This window comes from Lissotriton helveticus, chromosome 4_1 (genome assembly GCF_964261635.1).
Source record: "Lissotriton helveticus chromosome 4_1, aLisHel1.1, whole genome shotgun sequence".
In the NCBI taxonomy this organism is placed as follows: Eukaryota; Metazoa; Chordata; class Amphibia; order Caudata; family Salamandridae; genus Lissotriton; species Lissotriton helveticus.
This window is the reverse complement of record NC_136063.1, coordinates 1,034,275,974-1,034,297,531: the sequence shown is the minus strand read 5'-3', so window position 1 is coordinate 1,034,297,531 and position 21,558 is coordinate 1,034,275,974.

Genomic DNA, 21,558 nt, shown 5'->3' with positions numbered 1-21,558 from the left:
TCTGAGCATACCCTGCCAACTTAGGGCGAACAAAGAAAAACCAAAGGTGATGATGGACGGAGCGTTGAGAATACAAACACTCACCCCCAGTCAACTGATCTGGGTTTAATCCATCACCGTTCTTTAGCTCACTCCGCCACCCCAGTTCAGACATGGCCATATGCAAATCAGTCTGACCCTGTGCCTCATGGGAACAGTCCAGCCCGAACTGCCAAGCCATGTCTTCCCTGGACCGGAATCAAGCTTCCCAGGACCGGTTTCTGGCATTACAGCCGTCTTCAGCCGGGCTTGCTTGACTCCAGTGGCAAAGTGAGCAAGGGACTCACGTCTGAGCATACCCTGCCAACTTAGGGCGAACAAAGAAAAACCAAAGGTGATGATGGTTGGAGCGTTGACAATACAAACACTCACCAACAGTCAACTGATCTGGGTTTAATCCATCACCGTTCTTTAGCTCACTCCGCCACCCCAGTTCAGACATGGCCATATGCAAATCAGTCTGACCCTGTGCCTCATGGGAACAGTCCAGCCCTAACTGCCAAGCCATATCTTCCCTGGACCGGAATCAAGCTTCCCAGGACCGGTTTCTGGCATTACAGCCGTCTTCAGCCAGGCTTGCTTGACTCCAGTGGCAAAGTGAGCAAGGGACTCACGTCTGAGCATACCCTGCCAACTTAGGGCGAACAAAGAAAAACCAAAGGTGATGATGGACGGAGCGTTGACAATACAAACACTCACCCCCAGTCAACTGATCTGGGTTTAATCCATCACCGTTCTTTAGCTCACTCCGCCACCCAGTTCAGACATGGCCATATGCAAATCAGTCTGACCCTGTGCCTCATGGGAACAGTCCAGCCCGAACTGCCAAGCAATGTCTTCCCTGGACCGGAATCAAGCTTCCCAGGACCGGTTTCTGGCATTACAGCCGTCTTCAGCCGGGCTTGCTTGACTCCAGTGGCAAAGTGAGCAAGGGACTCACGTCTGAGCATACCCTGCCAACTTAGGGCGAACAAAGAAAAACCAAAGGTGATGATGGACGGAGCATTGACAATACAAACACTCACCCCCAGTCAACTGATCTGGGTTTAATCCATCACCGTTCTTTAGCTCACTCCGCCACCCCAGTTCAGACATGGCCATATGCAACTCAGTCTGACCCTGTGCCTCATGGGAACAGTCCAGCCCGAACTGCCAAGCCATGTCTTCCCTGGACCGGAATCAAGCTTCCCAGGACCGGTTTCTGGCATTACAGCCTTCTTCAGGCAGGCTTGCTTGACTCCAGTGGCAAAGTGAGCAAGGGATTCACGTCTGAGCATACCCTGCCAACTTAGGGCGAACAAAGAAAACCCAAAGGTGATGATGGACGGAGCGTTGACAATACAAACACTCACCCCCAGTCAACTGATCTGGGTTTAATCCATCACCGTTCTTTAGCTCACTCCGCCACCCCAGTTCAGACATGGTCATATGCAAATCAGTCTGACCCTGTGCCTCATGGGAACAGTCCAGCCCGAACTGCCAAGCCATGTCTTCCCTGGACCGGAATCAAGCTTCCCAGGACCGGTTTCTGGCATTACAGCCGTCTTCAGCCGGGCTTGCTTGACTCCAGTGGCAAAGTGAGCAAGGGACTCACGTCTGAGCATACCCTTCCAACTTAGGGCGAACAAAGAAAAACCAAAGGTGATGAAGGACGGAGAGTTGACAATACAAACACTCACCCCCAGTCAACTGATCTGGGTTTCATACATCACCGTTCTTTAGCTCACTCCGCCACCCCAGTTCAGACAAGGCCATAGGCAAATCAGTCTGACCATGTGCCTCATGGGAACAGTCCAGCCCGAACTGCCAAGCCATGTCTTCCCTGGACCGGAATCAAGCTTCCCAGGACCGGTTTCTGGCATTACAGCCGTCTTCAGCCAGGCTTGCTTGACTCCAGTGGCAAAGTGAGCAAGGGACTCACGTCTGAGCATACCCTGCCAACTTAGGGCGAACAAAGAAAAACCAAAGGTGATGATGGACGGAGCGTTGACAATACAAACACTCACCCCAGTCAACTGATCTGGGTTTAATCCATCACCGGTCTTTAGCTCACTCCGCCACCCCAGTTCAGACATGGCCATATGCAAATCAGTCTGACCCTGTGCCTCATGGGAACAGTCCAGCCCGAACTGCCAAGCCATGTCTTCCCTGGACGGAATCAAGCTTCCCAGGACCGGTTTCTGGCATTACAGCCGTCTTCAGCCAGGCTTGCTTGACTCCAGTGGCAAAGTGAGCAAGGGACTCACGTCTGAGCATACCCTGCCAACTTAGGGCGAACAAAGAAAAACCAAAGGTGATGATGGACGGAGCGTTGACAATACGAACACTCACCCCCATTCAACTGATCTGGGTTTAATCCATCACCGTTCTTTAGCTCACTCCGCCACCCCAGTTCAGACATGGCCATATGCAAATCAGTCTGACCCTGTGCCTCATGGGAACAGTCCAGCCTGGCATGGCTTGGCAGTCTGAACTGGGGTGGCGGAGTGAGCTAAAGAACGGTGATGGATTAAACCCAGATCAGTTGACTGGGGTGAGTGTTTGTATTGTCAACGCTCCGTCCATCATCACCTTTGTTTTTTCTTTGTTCGCCCTAAGTTGGCAGGGTATGCTCAGACGTGAGTCCCTTGCTCACTTTGCCACTGGAGTCAAGCAAGCCGGGCTAAAGACGGCTGTAATGCCAGAAACTGGTCCTGGGAAGCTTGATTCCGGTCCAGGGAAGACATGGCTTGGCAGTTCGGGCTGGACTGTTCCCATGAGGCACAGGGTCAGACTGATTTGCATATGGCCATGTCTGAACTGGGGTGGCGGAGTGAGCTAAAGAACGGTGATGGATTAAACCCAGATCAGTTGACTGGGGGTGAGTGTTTGTATTGTCAACGCTCCGACCATCATCACCTTTGGTTTTTCTTTGTTCGCCCTAAGTTGGCAGGGTATGCTCAGACGTGAGTCCCTTGCTCACTTTGCCACTGGAGTCAAGCAAGCCCGGCTGAAGACGGCTGTAATGCCAGAAACCGGTCCTGGGAAGCTTGATTCCGGTCCAGGGAAGACATGGCTTGGCAGTTCGGGCTGGACTGTTCCCATGAGGCACAGGGTCAGACTGATTTGCATATGGCCATGTCTGAACTGGGGTGGTGGAGTGAGCTAAAGAACGGTGATGGATTAAACCCAGATCAGTTGACTGGGGGTGAGTGTTTGTATTCTCAACGCTCCGTCCATCATCACCTTTGGTTTTTCTTTGTTCGCCCTAAGTTGGCAGGGTATGCTCAGACGTGAGTCCCTTGCTCACTTTGCCACTGGAGTCAAGCAAGCCCGGCTGAAGACGGCTGTAATGCCAGAATCCGGTCCTGGGAAGCTTGATTCCGGTCCAGGAAAGACATGGGTTGGCAGTTCGGGCTAGACTGTTCCCATGAGGCACAGGGTCAGACTGATTTGCATATGGCCATGTCGGAACTGGGGTGGCGGAGTGAGCTAAATAACGGTGATGGATTAAACCCAGATCAGTTGACTGGGGGTGAGTGTTTGTATTGTCAACGCTCCGTCCATCATCACCTTTGGTTTTTCTTTGTTCGCCCTAAGTTGGCAGGGTATGCTCAGACGTGAGTCTCTTGCTCACTTTGCCACTGGAGTCAAGCAAGCCCGGCTGAAGACGGCTGTAATGCCAGAAACCGGTCCTGGGAAGCTTGATTCCGGTCCAAGGAAGACATGGCTTGGCAGTTCGGGCTGGACTATTCCCTTGAGGCACAGGGTCAGACTGATTTGCATATGGCCATGTCTTAACTGGGGTGGCGGAGTGAGCTAAAGAACGGTGATGGATTAAACCTAGATCAGTTGACTGGGGGTGAGTGTTTGTATTGTCAACGCTCCGTCCATCATCACCTTTGGTTTTTCTTTGTTCGCCCTAAGTTGGCAGGGTATGCTCAGACGTGAGTCCCTTGCTCACTTTGCCACTGGAGTCAAGCAAGCCCGGCTGAAGACGGCTGTAATGCCAGAAACCGGTCCTGGGAAGCTTGATTCCGGTCCAGGGAAGACATGGCTTGGCAGTTCGGGCTGGACTGTTCCCATGAAGCACAGGGTCAGACTGATTTGCATATGGCCATGTCTGAACAGGGGTGGCGGAGTGAGCTAAAGAACGGTGATGGATTAAACCCAGATCAGTTGACTGGGGGTGAGTGTTTGTATTGTCAACGCTCCGTCCATCATCACCTTTGGTTTTTCTTTGTTCGCCCTAAGTTGGCAGGGTATGCTCAGACGTGAGTCCCTTGCTCACTTTGGCACTGGAGTCAAGCAAGCCCGGCTGAAGACGACTGTAATGCCAGAAACCGGTCGTGGGAAGCTTGATTCCGGTCCAGGGAAGACATGGCTTGGCAGTTCAGGCTGGACTGTTCCCATGAGGCACAGGGTCAGACTGATTTGCATATGGCCATGTCTGAACTGGGGTGGCGGAGTGAGCTAAAGAACGGTGATGGATTAAACCCAGATCAGTTGACTGGGGGAGAGTGTTTGTATTGTCAACGCTCCGTTCATCATCACCTTTGGTTTTTCTTTGTTCGCCCTAAGTTGGCAGGGTATGCTCAGACATGAGTCCCTTGCTCACTTTGCCACTAGAGTCAAGCAAGCCCGGCTGAAGACGGCTGTAATGCCAGAAACCGGTCCTGGGAAGCTTGATTCCGGTCCAGGGAAGATATGGCTTGGCAGTTCGGGCTGGACTGTTCCCATGAGGCACAGGGTCAGACTGATTTGCATATGGCCATGTCTGAACTGGGGTGGCGGAGTGAGCTACAGAACGGTGATGGATTAAACCCAGATCAGTTGACTGGGGGTGAGTGTTTGTATTGTCAACGCTCCGTCCATCATCACCTTTGGTTTTTCTTTTTTTCTTTGTTCGCCCTAAGTTGGCAGGGTATGCTCAGACGTGAGTCCCTTGCTCACTTTGCCACTGGAGTCAAGCAAGCCCGGCTGAAGACGGCTGTAATGCCAGAAACCGGTCCTGGGAAGCTTGATTCCGGTCCAGGGAAGACATGGCTTGGCAGTTCAGGCTGGACTGTTCCCATGAGGCCCAGGGTCAGACTGATTTGAATATGGCCATGTCTGAACTGGGGTGGCGGAGTGAGCTAAAGAACGGTGATGGATTAAACCCAGATCAGTTGACTGGGGGAGAGTGTTTGTATTGTCAACGCTCTGTCCATCATCACCTTTGGTTTTTCTTTGTTCGCCCTAAGTTGGCAGGGTATGCTCAGACATGAGTCCCTTGCTCACTTTGCCACTGGAGTCAAGCAAGCCCGGCTGAAGATGGCTGTAATGCCAGAAACCGGTCCTGGGAAGCTTGATTCCGGTCCAGGGAAGACATGGCTTGGCAGTTCGGGCTGGACTGTTCCCATGAGGCACAGGGTCAGACTGATTTGCATATGGCCATGTCTGAACTGGGGTGGCGGACTGAGATACAGAACGGTGATGGATTAAACCCAGATCAGTTGACTGGGGGTGAGTGTTTGTATTGTCAACGCTCCGTCCATCATCACCTTTGGTTTTTCTTTTTTTCTTTGTTCGCCCTAAGTTGGCAGGGTATGCTCAGACGTGAGTCCCTTGCTCACTTTGCCACTGGAGTCAAGCAAGCCCGGCTGAAGACGGCTGTAATGCCAGAAACCGGTCCTGGGAAGCTTGATTCCTCCAGGGAAGACATGGCTTGGCAGTTCGGGCTGGACTGTTCCCATGAGGCACAGGGTCAGACTGATTTGCATATGGCCATGTCTGAACTGGGGTGGCGGAGTGAGCTAAAGATCGGTGATGGATTAAACCCTGATCAGTTGACTGGGGTGAGTGTTTGTATTGTCAACGCTCCGTCCATCATCACCTTTGGTTTTTCTTTGTTCGCCCTAAGTTGGCAGGGTATGCTCAGACGTGAGTCCCTTGCTCACTTTGCCACTGGAGTCAAGCAAGCCCGGCTGAAGACGGCTGTAATGCCAGAAACCGGTCCTGGGAAGCTTGATTCCGGTCCAGGGAAGACATGGCTTGGCAGTTCGGGCTGGACTGTTCCCATGAAGCACAGGGTCAGACTGATTTGCATATGGCCATGTCTGAACAGGGGTGGCGGAGTGAGCTAAAGAACGGTGATGGATTAAACCCAGATCAGTTGACTGGGGGTGAGTGTTTGTATTGTCAACGCTCCGTCCATCATCACCTTTGGTTTTTCTTTGTTCGCCCTAAGTTGGCAGGGTATGCTCAGACGTGAGTCCCTTGCTCACTTTGGCACTGGAGTCAAGCAAGCCCGGCTGAAGACGACTGTAATGCCAGAAACCGGTCGTGGGAAGCTTGATTCCGGTCCAGGGAAGACATGGCTTGGCAGTTCAGGCTGGACTGTTCCCATGAGGCACAGGGTCAGACTGATTTGCATATGGCCATGTCTGAACTGGGGTGGCGGAGTGAGCTAAAGAACGGTGATGGATTAAACCCAGATCAGTTGACTGGGGGTGAGTGTTTGTATTGTCAACGCTCCGTCCATCATCACCTTTGGTTTTTCTTTGTTCGCCCTAAGTTGGCAGGGTATGCTCAGACGTGAGTCCCTTGCTCACTTTGCCACTGGAGTCAAGCAAGCCCGGCTGAAGACGGCTGTAATGCCAGAAACCGGTCCTGGGAAGCTTGATTCCGGTCCAGGGAAGACATGGCTTGGCAGTTCGGGCTGGACTGTTCCCATGAAGCACAGGGTCAGACTGATTTGCATATGGCCATGTCTGAACAGGGGTGGCGGAGTGAGCTAAAGAACGGTGATGGATTAAACCCAGATCAGTTGACTGGGGGTGAGTGTTTGTATTGTCAACGCTCCGTCCATCATCACCTTTGGTTTTTCTTTGTTCGCCCTAAGTTGGCAGGGTATGCTCAGACGTGAGTCCCTTGCTCACTTTGGCACTGGAGTCAAGCAAGCCCGGCTGAAGACGACTGTAATGCCAGAAACCGGTCGTGGGAAGCTTGATTCCGGTCCAGGGAAGACATGGCTTGGCAGTTCAGGCTGGACTGTTCCCATGAGGCACAGGGTCAGACTGATTTGCATATGGCCATGTCTGAACTGGGGTGGCGGAGTGAGCTAAAGAACGGTGATGGATTAAACCCAGATCAGTTGACTGGGGGTGAGTGTTTGTATTGTCAACGCTCCGTCCATCATCACCTTTGGTTTTTCTTTGTTCGCCCTGAATTGGCAGGGTATGCTCAGACGTGAGTCCCTTGCTCACTTTGCCACTGGAGTCAAGCAAGCCCGGCTGAAGACGGCTGTAATGCCAGAAACCGGTCCTGGGAAGCTTGATTCCGGTCCAGGGAAGACATTGCTTGGCAGTTCGGGCTGGACTGTTCCCATGAGGCACAGGGTCAGACTGATTTGCATATGGCCATGTCTGAACTGGGTGGCGGAGTGAGCTAAAGAACGGTGATGGATTAAACCCAGATCAGTTGACTGGGGGTGAGTGTTTGTATTGTCAACGCTCCGTCCATCATCACCTTTGGTTTTTCTTTGTTCGCCCTAAGTTGGCAGGGTATGCTCAGACGTGAGTCCCTTGCTCACTTTGCCACTGGAGTCAAGCAAGCCCGGCTGAAGACGGCTGTAATGCCAGAAACCGGTCCTGGGAAGCTTGATTCCGGTCCAGGGAAGACATGGCTTGGCAGTTCAGGCAGGACTGTTCCCATGAGGCACAGGGTCAGACTGATTTGCATATGGCCATGTCTGAACTGGGGTGGCTGAGTGAGCTAAAGAACGGTGAAGGATTAAACCCAGATCAGTTGACTGGGGGTGAGTGTTTGTATTGTCAACTCTCCGTCCATCATCACCTTTGGTTTTTCTTTATTCTAGGCTCAAACATGTCTTAAAAGCCAGAGTCAAGGATCAGGACTTAATAAGGGAGGCCAGAAGGAGCTACAAGAAGGCTCTTATAAGAAGGAAGGACGAAATGAAAAAGGAAGCGTGGAATGCCCTATATGAGCCTTCTATGAATCATGATACTGCCGCTTTTAGGAAGGTGGTTAACGCGCCTTTCTTTAATGATAACTCTAAAGCAACTATAGAGATTGCTATCTCGGAGGAAGAGTGGGTATCACATTATGCTACACTCTATAGTGACCAACTTTCAGGTGACCAGGCATCGGCAGGGCTAGAACTGGACTTGGAGCTTTTAGCCACTTTTCAGAAACTGGACATGGATTTTACTCTGAAAGAGGTTAATTTGGCTATTAAATCCAGTATGAGCAAAATAATGTGGTGCTATGGGGACCCCTGCTCACGCAACTCTTTAATGCATGTTGCTCTATGGGGTTGCTAACGATAAGGTATGAATCCACCATTGTACCAATATTTAAGAAGGGCAATAGAGCAAGCCCAGCCTGCTATCGCCCAATATCACTATTAGATTCCACAGTTAAGATAATCGGGCGCGTGGTCTTAGATAGACTACAAACATGGGCAGACGAGCAATCAATCATCAGCGATCTCTAATATGGCTTTCGAAAGAGCCTTGGCACTATTGATCAGGGTCTAAATCTTCATATTATTTTAGATAAATACACAAAGTCAAAGAAGGGAAGCTGTTTTTAACTTTAGTTGATTTAACATCAGCATTTGATTGCTTCACTCATGAAAAGCTGTGGGCAATTCTGGACAGGCTGGGGGTGGATGACCATATAGTTTCTTTTCGTAGGCAACTATACTCATGGGCAAGGGGAAAGGTCCGATTTGGAAAGGATGGGAATTGTACCAGGGCGTTTCACATTTCAATAGGGGTGCGGCAGGACTGTGTCCTTGCCCCATTCCTGTTTACTCTATACATTAACGATTTAGAAAGCACTCTGCTTAGGTAGTGCAGGGATCTGCCTATGGCAGCGCCACGACCTATCCCTGCACTCCTCTACGCAGATGATGCGGTTTTGATGGCCCGAACGCCCATTGCTTTGCAAGGGCCGTAACGTCCTTTTCGCAATTTATGACTAACTTGGGCCTCACAATTAATTGTTCTAAATCCTTCTCCATGAGCTGTGGGTCTGGGGAAAAAGAAAAAGAAAAAATCAATTTACATCAACTCGAAGGCACTAGATAATACAACCCCATTTCCGTATTTGGGGATTCAGTTCGATCAGACTGGTTCCTGGCACAATGCAATTAAAACTAGAAGGCTCCTATTTTGTAAGTCATTGATGGCACTTACAAATTTCAGCAGCAAAATGGGTAGGCGGTCACCAGGGGAATTGTTGTGTATCTACAAGGCTACATGTGTAGCGATTGCTACTTATGGTGCAGGCATTTGGGGGTACGCTAATGTTACCACTATACCGGTGGCACTTTACTCAGGTGCCTTTTGGCAGTTACGGACAGGGCAGGGTTTAGACCACCGAAGAGTCTGCATTTAATCACCTTATTTTAAAGGACGTAATGAGTATCGACGGGGCTAATAAGATAAGATGGCTACATTATGTTAAGATTTTCTTATCTCAAATAGGCCATAAGGAATATTTTAGTGATCCTTTATCAATGTGTCAGTTTCCTAGAAAGGTTCTTAAAAATCTCTGTATGACACATTAGAGTGATCTCAGAATAATTAGTGAAATTACCAAATCTACGGTGGTGGCACACCATTTCACCTTGGTTTCTGTCAATATTCAGCCTTATATTTTGTTACCTATTAAAGATTTTGACAGGTTTTTGTTAACGCGCCTCAGACTTAACATCTTGCATAGATCTCTAAGTTTTCCTGAGCTGAACGATTGGTCAAGATCACTTTGTAAATGCCCATGTGATGATATGTCGGCTCAGTCGTCTATACATGTCATGTTCTTTTGCACATTTTACATGATACCCAGAAAAAGATGGATTGTTCCAGTGTTAAAGAAAATGGAACTAAGACAATGCCGCCCAGCATTCCTGGCAATTCAGAAATTGGATAATATATTAACTGTTGCTTACATTATTGCTTTTTTAAAGACCATTTTAAGTTTTGGTAATCAATTGTAATATGAATTTTAACATATAAGTTTTTAACCACATGTATTTTTTAAATATGGACTTTGATTGTGATATATCTACAGTACTTTTATGGTTATTTTTATCTGCACAATAACCAAATAAAGTTCTTTGAATTGATTTGAAGATAGCAAGGCATGTGAAGACAGATTTTAGCAAGGAGAAGTGCAGTAACAAACAAGGGGGCGAGTTTCCATGGAGGAGGAGAAGAATGGCTAAGGATGAATGAAGTAGCAACTTATCTATGTGGGAAAAGTGGTTCAAGTAGCCAATTTGTGCTGGAAATATGGAAATTCACGAGACGTCTCGCCAATGTAAACCAGATTACACGGGCAGGTCAAACTATAGATAATTTTCTTGCTACGACAGTTCATCAGGTCCTTTAGTTTGAAACTCTTTCCCTGATATGTGAAACAATCTGTGACAAGAGCAGAGGCACAAGCGTGGCAGCATCCACATCTATGGTTTCCCATCACCATGGGGAGGCCTGTGATGGTAGATTGGCGCATCTCCTTCATAATATTTGATCTAGAATGTACAAGAGTATCTCATAGATTACGGTTTCTCCGGAAAGCCACCAAGGGTTGCTCTAATCTGGTACCCTCATCATTGGTATTCAGAATTTTCCAATTTTTCTGAATAATTTTTTTATTTTAAAGTTGAGGGGTGAGTGGTTAATTACACAGACCACCTGTTCTTTAGGGGCGCGATGCATGCCTTCCAAGAGGGCATCGCGGTTGTAATATTTGGCCCGCTTATATGCATGGCGGACAAATCTTTTCGGATAGCCCCTAACTAACAATCTCAATTTGAGGGCATCACCATGTTTGTGAAATTCAGTCAGAGTGGTGCAATTTCTTCTAATACGTAAAAACTCACCAAACAGAATTGAGTCTTTCTGTATTGTAGGATGATAACTTTGATATTGCTGAATGGTATTTTTAGGGGTCGGTTTACGAAAAAGACTGACTTCTAAGACTGAATTATAGCAAGAGATAAGAATGTCCAAAAATTCAACATATTGGACACTGCTTTTAGATGTAAACCTCAGATTTTGATTGCTTGCATTCAGCCACAAAATATACTCTCCTAGAGAGTCGCTGTCTCCTTTCCAGATGATGAAAATATCGTCAATGAAGCGTCTCCACGTCACGACATTGTCGAAGAATGGAGCCGCGTCATTGAAGATATGTTTCCTCTCCCACTCCCCCATGTAGATATTCGCGACACTGGGGGCACAGGAAGCCCCCATGCTGGTGCCCTTAATTTGTTGGTGTAGGGTTCCGTTGAATTCAAAACAATTGTTCATTAGGACAATCTCCAGACACTCAAGCAGAAAGCTATCAGGCCTGTCACCCGGAGTCCTCTGTAGCAATGACGCCACTGCCTGTAACGCCTGACATTGAGGGATGTTGGTGTACAACGCCTCAATGTCCAGCGTTACTAGTATGTCGTTTTCGGGGTTGAATGGCATGCCCTCAAGCTTACTAATGATATTGCCAGTATCACGAATATATGAGGCGTACGTTTGGGTAAGAGGGCATAGGAATGAGTCCATATACTTTGACAGTGGTTCCGTACTTGAACCTATGGTCGTTATGATAGGGCGCTTTGGTGGGTTTACCACATCCTTATGCGTCTTGGCCAGTCCATATAGTGCTGGTATGATTGGACAAGATTTATTCAAGAAGTTAAATTCCTGTTGGCAGATGTCACCTCGATCTAACGCTCTTGTTGGTATTTCTTCAATGTTGTCTCTTAGTTTGTCCAATTCTCTCGGATGAGACTTTTTGTAATGCTGTGGGACTGCCAGCATCTGGTTGATCTTTTCATCATAATCAGGTCTGCTCATAACTACTATGCCCCCCTTATCACAAGGTTTTATAACCACATCTTTACTGTGTTTGATGCCCTGTAGCGCTCTATATTCAGTGGATGTCAGATTTTTACCTACCAGAAGGAGATATTTAACAACCCTAGTTATTTCTTTCAGGACATACTGTTCAAAAATATGGACTTCTGGGCCCACCATCTCTAAAGTTGGAGAAAACTGAGATGGAGGCTTGCAGTTCGAACGATTCACCTCTTCAATAGCAGTGGGTCTGTCCTGGAAAAAAATCTTTAATCTAACCTTTCTGAAGAACGTAAACAAATCCTCATGCAGTTTAAACAAATTATGGCGAGTACTAGGAACAAATGACAGGCCTCGGCTTTGAACCGAGCGTTTTTCTGGCTCTAAAATAGATGATGATAGATTGAAAATGGGTGAAACATCTATTTTTTCCTCATTTGTTCTTCGAGTTGCATCTAGCGTCAGTATTGGTGATTCCTGGTTTTCAGGTACGACTGCTGATGTTGAGGGGCCATCTGTTGTGGCTCTCCTCTGTCTGGTGCCCATCTTCTGTTCCTCCCTCGATATTGGCCCCTCGGTAAAAAATGTGGTTTACCTCTAACCGATTGTTGACCCATTTGTCTACCCCTAAAGTGACGGGTTTCATATTAGGGATCATTCATCTCCTGTGCTGTATCATTGTCTGAGTATGATGAAAAAGTATCAGAGAAATTAAGGACACGCCTTCGATAATTATTTATATTGCCTTGGTAACCCTGATTGTAATTTGATTCCTGGTAGTATGTGGCATTAAGATAGGGATAAGCCCTCTCCTGGGTAAACCACCTGATACCCTTTTTCAATTTTTCTGTTTTTTTGTTGGTCAGGTAGATCTCAACTTCTTTCATATCTGTGTTGATTTTATCCAACCTCGCTTTAGCTTCTTCTAAAGCAGTTGAGGTATTAAGTTTTTCCTCCAGTGATGTGATTTCCTGACTCAGTGCCTCCATCATTTCCTTAGCTGTTTCTATTATGAGGATCATCCAGTCCCTGGAGCAGCGCTTAGCAATGAGCGGCCACCGCTCCAGGAACTTACAAACCTCCACAAAGAGTGCTGGTACATTGAGTACTCTAAGACCCGATGGTATAACTCCTGATCGTAAATACTGGAGCATATAATGGGCGTGTGACTCCATACGCTTTAATTTTTTCCTCATATTGAGTAAGTTATTCCATTCTCCATCATCACTGGGCTGTAGGGGAGTAGCACTGTGGTTTAAAGCTCTCCCTATTAGCGCAGTGAAATCAACATCACAGAACCCAAAGGTTTTTAAGCCCTCTATATTTGAGGTGATACACACAGAGAGGAAAGAAAGAAGCAGTGGAAACAGAACTTAAGAACGGGGTATGGGCACCCAAAGGCCACACTGTACAACGGAGTAAGAGTGTCAATATGAAATCAGGCGAGAAGGTCTTGAACAAGTGCTAATATAAGAAAAGCCAAAAACAATATTCTTAATGTGCAAACATGCATAAAGTACTCACCCAGCCTGGCACACCAATGTAACCTGATGAGCAACACAAAATTAACAAACAAAAGACACAAATACTCAGATCCAATCCAAATGTCACAAATTTGCGTTAAAACCTACTAATGGGTACCGCAATCCCACAGTTGAAAAAAAATGTGAATACTCTATGAAAGTAATGGGACCCCCTCTAAGGTACTAATTCACAGGTCAGGGAGAAGAGGGGAAGGAAATATAATGTAGCAACTACTCAAAGCACAAACTCCTTCATGACCTCTCTGTTTATTTGAGGGTTTTAGCCTCTTACATTCTTCCATGGCCTTCTAGACAGCAGAAAGACACAGCCCGGTGATGAGGCCAGCTTTGAAACTTGTGTCTGGAAGATCCCCACTGACAAAACCAGGACAAAACACTGAAGGATGTAGCAAGACCGAGTCCCGGTACAGTTCTCACTGTATGACAATCTCAAACAGGACTTATTCTTAGGTTGCGCACGGGCAGGGCAGATATTTCTGTTAAACAGGTTACAGGAAAGTCAAAAGAAAGTCAAACATTCTGGTCTGCAGGCTGTCCTGTTGACAAAAGGACACTGGTGGGGCTTACCAGAGCGTAGTTCTTGTAATCCTTTTCTTGAGAATATAGTTCATCAGTTCCTGTGGTTAGTCAAATCCTTAGTTCCAAGGCAATCCTTCAGCAACATGCAGGTTCTTTTAAATCGTCGCCAGTGTTGTAAATAAAAGATCTTTTGTAGTCAGGTGATGTGTAGATATATATTGTAGATTTATTCATTAGTTAACAGCGTCAGAAAGTTACAGGAAGATGTTAAGTCCATGTGATGCCCCACCAGGAGCAGCTTCTGTCCTGCTCAGCCTGCACACTCCAACTGACACTCACAACCTCACCAGGCACCCATCATTTCACAACATCATCAATCATCCAACATTCCAGACATCTCCAAGCACACCAACACTCATTCTGGCTGAGCAGTAGAGAAGAGATACATAGGCAAGGGGAAAGGCAACAGTAGATCATAACACATTTCCCTTCCTAAGGAAACCAAAACACAAATAGAATAATAAAAAGTACATAAGGCAATCAAAATACAGATTGGCAACAGTAGATCATAACAGCACCCATCAAACCAAATATGGCAGTTAGGTTGCAGGAAACAATGGTCCGATTACACTGCCTTGATATATGGAGGGGACCTCACCCTAACACAGGGGAGCTCTCCTCTTTTACACCTGCCAATAGCGGGCAGAGCAGGTTGGGCATGCGGTGCATTTTCTATCGGACCATGCACTCCTTTTATTGGAGTGTAATCTGGGGGGACAACATCCTGGTGTCCCTCTGTTGCCCCTCCAATCTGAATCCCTAGGGGTTCCACTATACAAAAAAGACACAAAGACAGTCCTACATAGATAATTTGATGTTAGTTGAAACACAACAGAGTTGAATCGAGTGGAGTGCAATGGAAGTAGTGGTAAGGGGGAAAGCCTCAGCAAAACCTATGGCACCAGGCGGAGACTAGAACAGGACTTTTTGGAAGGAGAGGAAGTACTGATCGTCTATGGAGATGGGGTGAGCAGAGGACTGATGAGAAAGTGCTTCTCATGGCACAACATATGGTAGCAACTTTGTGGGACAGACTGGACTGCCATGTGAGACGTGAATATAGACAGTGACTCTATTCTGAAGAAGATAAATTCGGACAATAAATGGCCTGGCTGCTCAAGTGTGAGAGGCCCACCCCCAATGATTCTAGCGCTAACCAGGGTGGATGGCGTGCCCGTGGTGGACCATTAGGCCATAAATACTTTGCTGCGTGACCTGCTAGTGAGCCTGTATGGAGCTCCCGCGGAGGACATGTGGAATGGAATAATAGCCCTCCTGGAAAGGGTGGCTGTGCCTCAACCTGAGGCAGCCCAGAGAGAGGGTTTATAAGATGAGATACAAATGGAGGAACTGCCAGCTGCCTTCTGAGAAATGGTTCAGGGTAAATGCCAGGGGCTTGATGGGCTTTTGTGTAATATTATCAAATGTATTCTGCTGAACAACTCTCCAAGCTATTGGAGACGTTCCAGGAGGTGAAACACAGGGGATGTGCTATCGTTGTCTATGCAAGAGGTCCTTATCACACTGCTCTTAAAGCCGGACAATGACACATGAGATCAGAGATCCTACAGACTGCGGTCCATGCTGAATGTGGATACTAAATTGCTTGCAAAAATGTTTGAGATGACATTGAGCTGTGTGATTATGCACCTCGTGGGTGAAAACCAGTGCAGCTTAATGCTGGGTAAAGGTACCCACATGAACCTCTGATGCCTCTAACACATGATGCATGCAGTTCAGGGATAAGACATGGAGACGATGCTCGTAGCGCTTTACATTGAGAAGGTTTTTGACACCCTTGGGTGGGGATACCTGTGGGAGGTGCAACAGCATATGTTGATAGGAGTGGGTATTGGTATACTGGGGGTAATTGCAATATACAGAGCCAATGGCGAGGGTATGATGGGAGCATCATGTTGGAAGTCCTTTCAATAGGACTTGGTATGAGACAGTGCTGTCCCCTGTCACCCCTCCTATTAGCCCTGGCCATGGAGCTGTTGGAGCTGTGCCTGAGGTGGGATCTCAGGGAATGGGGGTGAAGGATAGGGACACTGTTCATATTGTATCCATGTATGCTGACAGCAGCCTTCTACATCTGACACCAGTGACATTGTCTGGCAGCTGGGGGGGCATACATAACATCACGGAGCCCCTGGAGTGCAAGTTTGACTCCTTCATGTCATAAAAGGGTGCCCACAATTGCAACCCAATACCGTTAATGAAAGTAATGAAGAAATACAAGGGTACCTTGTCTGGGCCCTGTGTTAACTTCTAGATATTAAATAATGCAACACTTAGATAAGTAGGGAAAATGTGCCCCTGTACCATTGAGAGGCCATATATGTGTTGAGTGTGCGTGCAACCACATATTTTGTACATTGTACATACAATATAGCACAAGTGGCAGACTAGGGAACTAGAAACAATCCAACATCTTCCCAGGGGAACAGTACATGGGAGATATATGGACATCAAACTTTGTAATTAGGTGACCTAAGTGTGCTACATGAGCAATTAGCAAGTAGACAATGCCAGTGATGATGGACGTTCTCCAGGCAGGTCAGACTTCATGAAAGTTGGACCTGGCCTTTTAGCAGGGTTTTTCCCAAAATCTTTGCTTCCTCCTGTATTTTTCTGACCTGTTTTTGTTGGCGTTAGGACTCTTGGCGCCTTACTACTGCTGATTAGTGCTAAAGTGTATGTGCTCTCTCTTGTAAACTTGGTATGATTGGTCTACATCTGTTTGGCATATTTAATTTACCTGTAAGTCCCTTGTACAGTGGTATCCCATATTCCAAGGTCCTGTACTAAATGCGTCTTGTGAGCTTAGAGCCCTGCTTGTGCAACCCACAGAGGTAGCCTTTCAAACCTGTCACAGGCCTCTTCCACTGCAGGGTCTGCATTCCCAGTTTACTGCCAGAATGAATGGCAATTAAAGTTACCTGCCAAGTCTGGAACTTCCCTTTTACTACATACCGGTAACCCCTAAGGAAGGCCCTAGGCAGCCCTATGGGTAGGGTGCTGTTTAGGTAAAGATTAGGACATGGGCCTTGTTGTGTGATATGTCTTGGTAGTGAAAAACAGCCTATTTGGTTTCTCACTGCTGTGAGGCTGCTCCGCTCATAGGGTTGCATTGGGAACTCCCTGGTATGTGTTTCAGTGTTAATTTCTAATATGAAGGGTGTAGCGTTGCCATGTTTGGTATGTTTGAAATAGTGGCGTATAATCCTGCTTATTGGTGGAAGCAGATTTGCATTACTATTTCAGAAATGCCACTTTTAGAAGTGGGCATTTCTATGTGCTTATGACTCTTTTTGCTTTGCAGCCTGGCTCCAGACAACATCTGGTTTAGACTGACAGGGGCCAGTTTGTGCATTCACTCTAGACAGGCACAAAGGGAGCTGAGATGTGCCCCGCACATCCTGATGGGTCTTTCTGGGCTTGAGTGGGGGGAGGAGTTGTTACCTGCACCAACTGTGGACTTAGTTTCAAATGAAATCAAATTGGCATATCGATGTCTTTCGCTCACTTCTGAGGATCTTGATCTAATGCTACTGTCCCAGAATACAAATTATATTTCCCCGTGCAGTCCTGAGCACTCCCTTCTTGGAGCACATCCAGTTTCCTTGTTAAATTCATCTACAAAGGACAGCATTAATGGGAGTGCAGCATCGTAATTTTGATCACGTCCTAAGATACTGTAGGAGTACATCATAATCACGTGTAGTCAACACTCGATATATTAGAGAAGATGGGATATTGCATATTTAAAGTACTTCACATAAAAACTAATGAGATTTATGAATTGTTTGCCTAGAAAGCTGACTAATAGAAATTTCTGAAATACTTATATATTAATATTCCAAGAGAAAGCCACTTTTATAGCATGTCTCCTTGTGAACGTGAAGATATAAAATGTACGTGCAGACTAATGTTAGGCATTTATACATGTAACAAGGAATTTCATTTATATTGGTGTGTTTTGAAATGACATCTTCGGCGCAATATTTTGCCATTTATTCATTCGTAAGGACTACATTTGCTATATGCTGAGTAATGTGCACATATTTGTAACCCTGTGCACAGTTGGGTTGACATGATTTAGCAGTCTCAATTATCTTCTAACATTGGATTCACATTTAACCTCCAATGGATAATATGTTGGTATGCAATTGTTTTGTTTCTACTGCGGGTGGAAAAAGGCTTCATTATTTAGTAAAGGAGAGTTTGTGCTTTAGTAAGATAGCCCGTGTTTACTGCTGGTACTTGCCGTGAACTGCTGCAGGACTTGTTTGGGACACAGAAGCGGCCGCTTCATCCCCCGAGTGCCGCCGAGTGACACCATTGCCCTCTCCCTGCCAGGGGACTACATCTCCCAGAATCCCACGCGGAGTTTACACCGCACATCCTGCTGGTGAGCACCAGGAAGTGCTCATAAGGGGGCCAGGGCTCCCACAGCGCGGGACCCACCCGGGCGTGCCAGGGCAATGCCCAGACGAAGCCCAGGCCAAGGGCGGGCCCGTCCAGGCCCGTCAGAGATCGACAGAGGCCGGGCTGGGCCACGGCTCTGAAATCCATGTTTTAAAGGTACTGTGATTTTGACAGTCATATTTAATTGCCAAAAGGTGCAACCATCTTTACTGAAAGGACCACTATATCCTCTGGGCACATCTTGTTTGGACATTGGACTCCTGTCCCTTTGATATTTTTAATTAAGGGAGTGTGCTTGGAGGGCTTACAGTCTGACACGCTCATTGGTGAATTGCTTTTATTTGGGCCGTCTATTTTGTGCTTTGTAATTTGTGTGCAACATACTTAACATGGGGAAGCAAAAAACAATGTCTGCCCAGAAGAAAAAGTCAGCTAACTTAGGGGAGCATTCCCGTCAGTCTTTATTAAACTACCTCACTGGTGCTGTTGGCGCCATAAAAAGGCAGATCAACACAGTTGAAGAGGCCTTGAAGCCTGGGGGCGAAGAGAGTACTTTACCGAAAGTTAGTCCTGAGATAGTTGGAGATCATAGAGGTAAAACAGGCTCAAATGGCTGTGTGGTGAACATCTCTGATCATCTGTCAGATAGTGAGCAGGAACTTGATGCACTGCACCAGCCACCGAATAAGCGAGCTAGAAACCCGAGTAACTGCCATAGCATCGGCCCGAGTTCCACTGGGGGGGAAGTAATAGATTCTATTGCAGTAGAGAGGCCTTACCCTAAAACCCTAAAACCCTAAAAGGGCCCAGAAAAGGATCAAGTCTGCACCAGCTAACAAATCTGAAAATTGGGAAAAAGTAATAATTAGCTCAAATACGTGATTGCAGACGGAAGTAGAAAAATTAAAAGTAATATTGGAGGCCCTAGACAGTTTGATAAGAGATAGCCTTGGCAGCTTAATAACTAGAATTGGTGCAATTGAGGCATCGCTATCCAAATGTTTAGATATTGTCCAGCTTACAGCATCAGGTAGAACTAGTTCGGTTGACCATACCGTTAAAAATGACCAGTTAGCTTCTAGCTCACATACAAGACACATGGGTTCTGCCATCACCAGAATTAAAGTTTCCTTAGCAGTACCCCCTCCAGCAGCCCAAAACACGTTAGTTGCCAATTTACAGGCCCATCAAGCCTTGTTGAAGACAACCACAACTTCCCTGTTAGAAAATCCTAGTACTGTGTACCAGACCCCTGGGACACAACATGTTACGCATTTAGATTTTCCTTCAGCAGCCACACTGTATGTAGTGGTCCTAGTTAATGTCCCTGTATTGACTGATGTGGGGGAAGAAACATGGGTGAATCTAAGGAATAAGTCTCTACAATGGCTGGGTTGTAGACCAGGACTAACTGCTAAACTGTTTGACGAATTTAAGATGGTAAGGAGGGTGAGCTGGTTGGGGAGAGGATCAAAAATCTTAAATGGGACTGCGTTGTATTGTCATTTAAAACACCAAACCTTGTGAAATTGATTCTAAACAGGGTTGGGAATAATTTTACAGGTAACACACAGATTTAGCGCTGTTCCCCTGGGATACTTCTATCAGCCTTCAAATTGGAATCCCCCTAGTCCAAACTGGGCAGATTCTACGCTGTCCTACAAAAATCAGTTTAATATCTCCACCCATAATCGTTTTGATAGACTCAATGGGCTGGAAGAAGTAGACTGACTGAGATTGGGGGATCCCACTGATGCTGTTATTTTTAGTCCACTTGTTGATCTACGGCAGACGGGACCATTAACAGACAGCCTAAACTGTATTAGTATAGCACATCCTACACAAGAGACATCAACCAACATAGTCGCCAATTGCGAAGAGAAGCGGGATGACTCTGTGCATAATTCCACTTCTCATGATGAAATTATCCCCACTAATGGTATGGGCTATAGTGGTTAGGTAGGCAGTAATGCTAAGGATACTAAATGTCAGATTATGTTTTGGAACGTGGCTGGACTAAACACAAAGGTGATCAATAAAGTGTGGGTGGATTATGTAAACAAATTTGAGATACTAAGTTTACAAGAAACTTTGGTTAAAGAACCTATCCACCTGTGTGGCTTTAAAACATTGCATACCCCAGCCATTAGCTCGACGTATGGCAGAGCAAAAGGTGGCCTATGTACCTATATTTCCAATCATCTAAAATTCGGGAAAGTAGAGATGGTCAATAATAACAGCTATTATCTCATTGTTAGGAAACATGTGGACAAGGCATTATGTGTGATCATTGTGAATTTTTATAATATTGCCCCCTCTGAGATGGTGGAGGAAATGTTGGGAAACCTATGTAAAAATGTAAAAAATCTACTTGGCCGTATTACTAAAGATGTCTTTGCCACCTTGGGAGGGGGATTTAAACTGTTTCTTATGCCACAAGGGGGAAAGGATACGTGTGGGATCACACTTGGTGAAGACACTAGTCTTCCGCACTTTTCACATACAGTGTATGGTGATCTCCTGAATGACATCATGTTTTCCTGTGATATGGGGTTCGCTAACAGTCTGTTCCTACCAGTTGTCCCTTTCAGTCCAACTTTTAATGGTAGAGGCGTTTTCTCAACTATTGATTACATTTTGATAACCTGTAGACACTCTGCATGTGTTAGGAATGTTTGTACACACAATATCGCTTCAAGTGACCACTTCCCGTTAAGTGTTGATATCCTGGCATTTAATCAAGAGCTCAATAGGAAAAACAGATCTGGCCAGTTCTTAAATAATATTGATTTGAGCAGACAAAATGGATACACTTTGAAGTGGACGAAAGTGATCCCAGAGGATTTTCTCTTCAATTTATTGACAAAGTGTAATGCTAGTTTTCATGCTTGTTTGGATGAAAATTCCCCTGATTCTGTAATTATAGAGAACTTTACAGTTATTTTGGCCCAAATTAAAAAATGTCATTGGGTAGACGCCAAAGGGCGTAGTGCTAAAATTAAGAGGTGGTTTGACTCTTCCTGTACTAAGGCCTATTCTAGGTTCAAACATGTCTTATTAGCCAGAGTCAAGGATCAGGACTTAATAAGGGAGGCCAGAAGGAGCTATAAGAAGGCTCT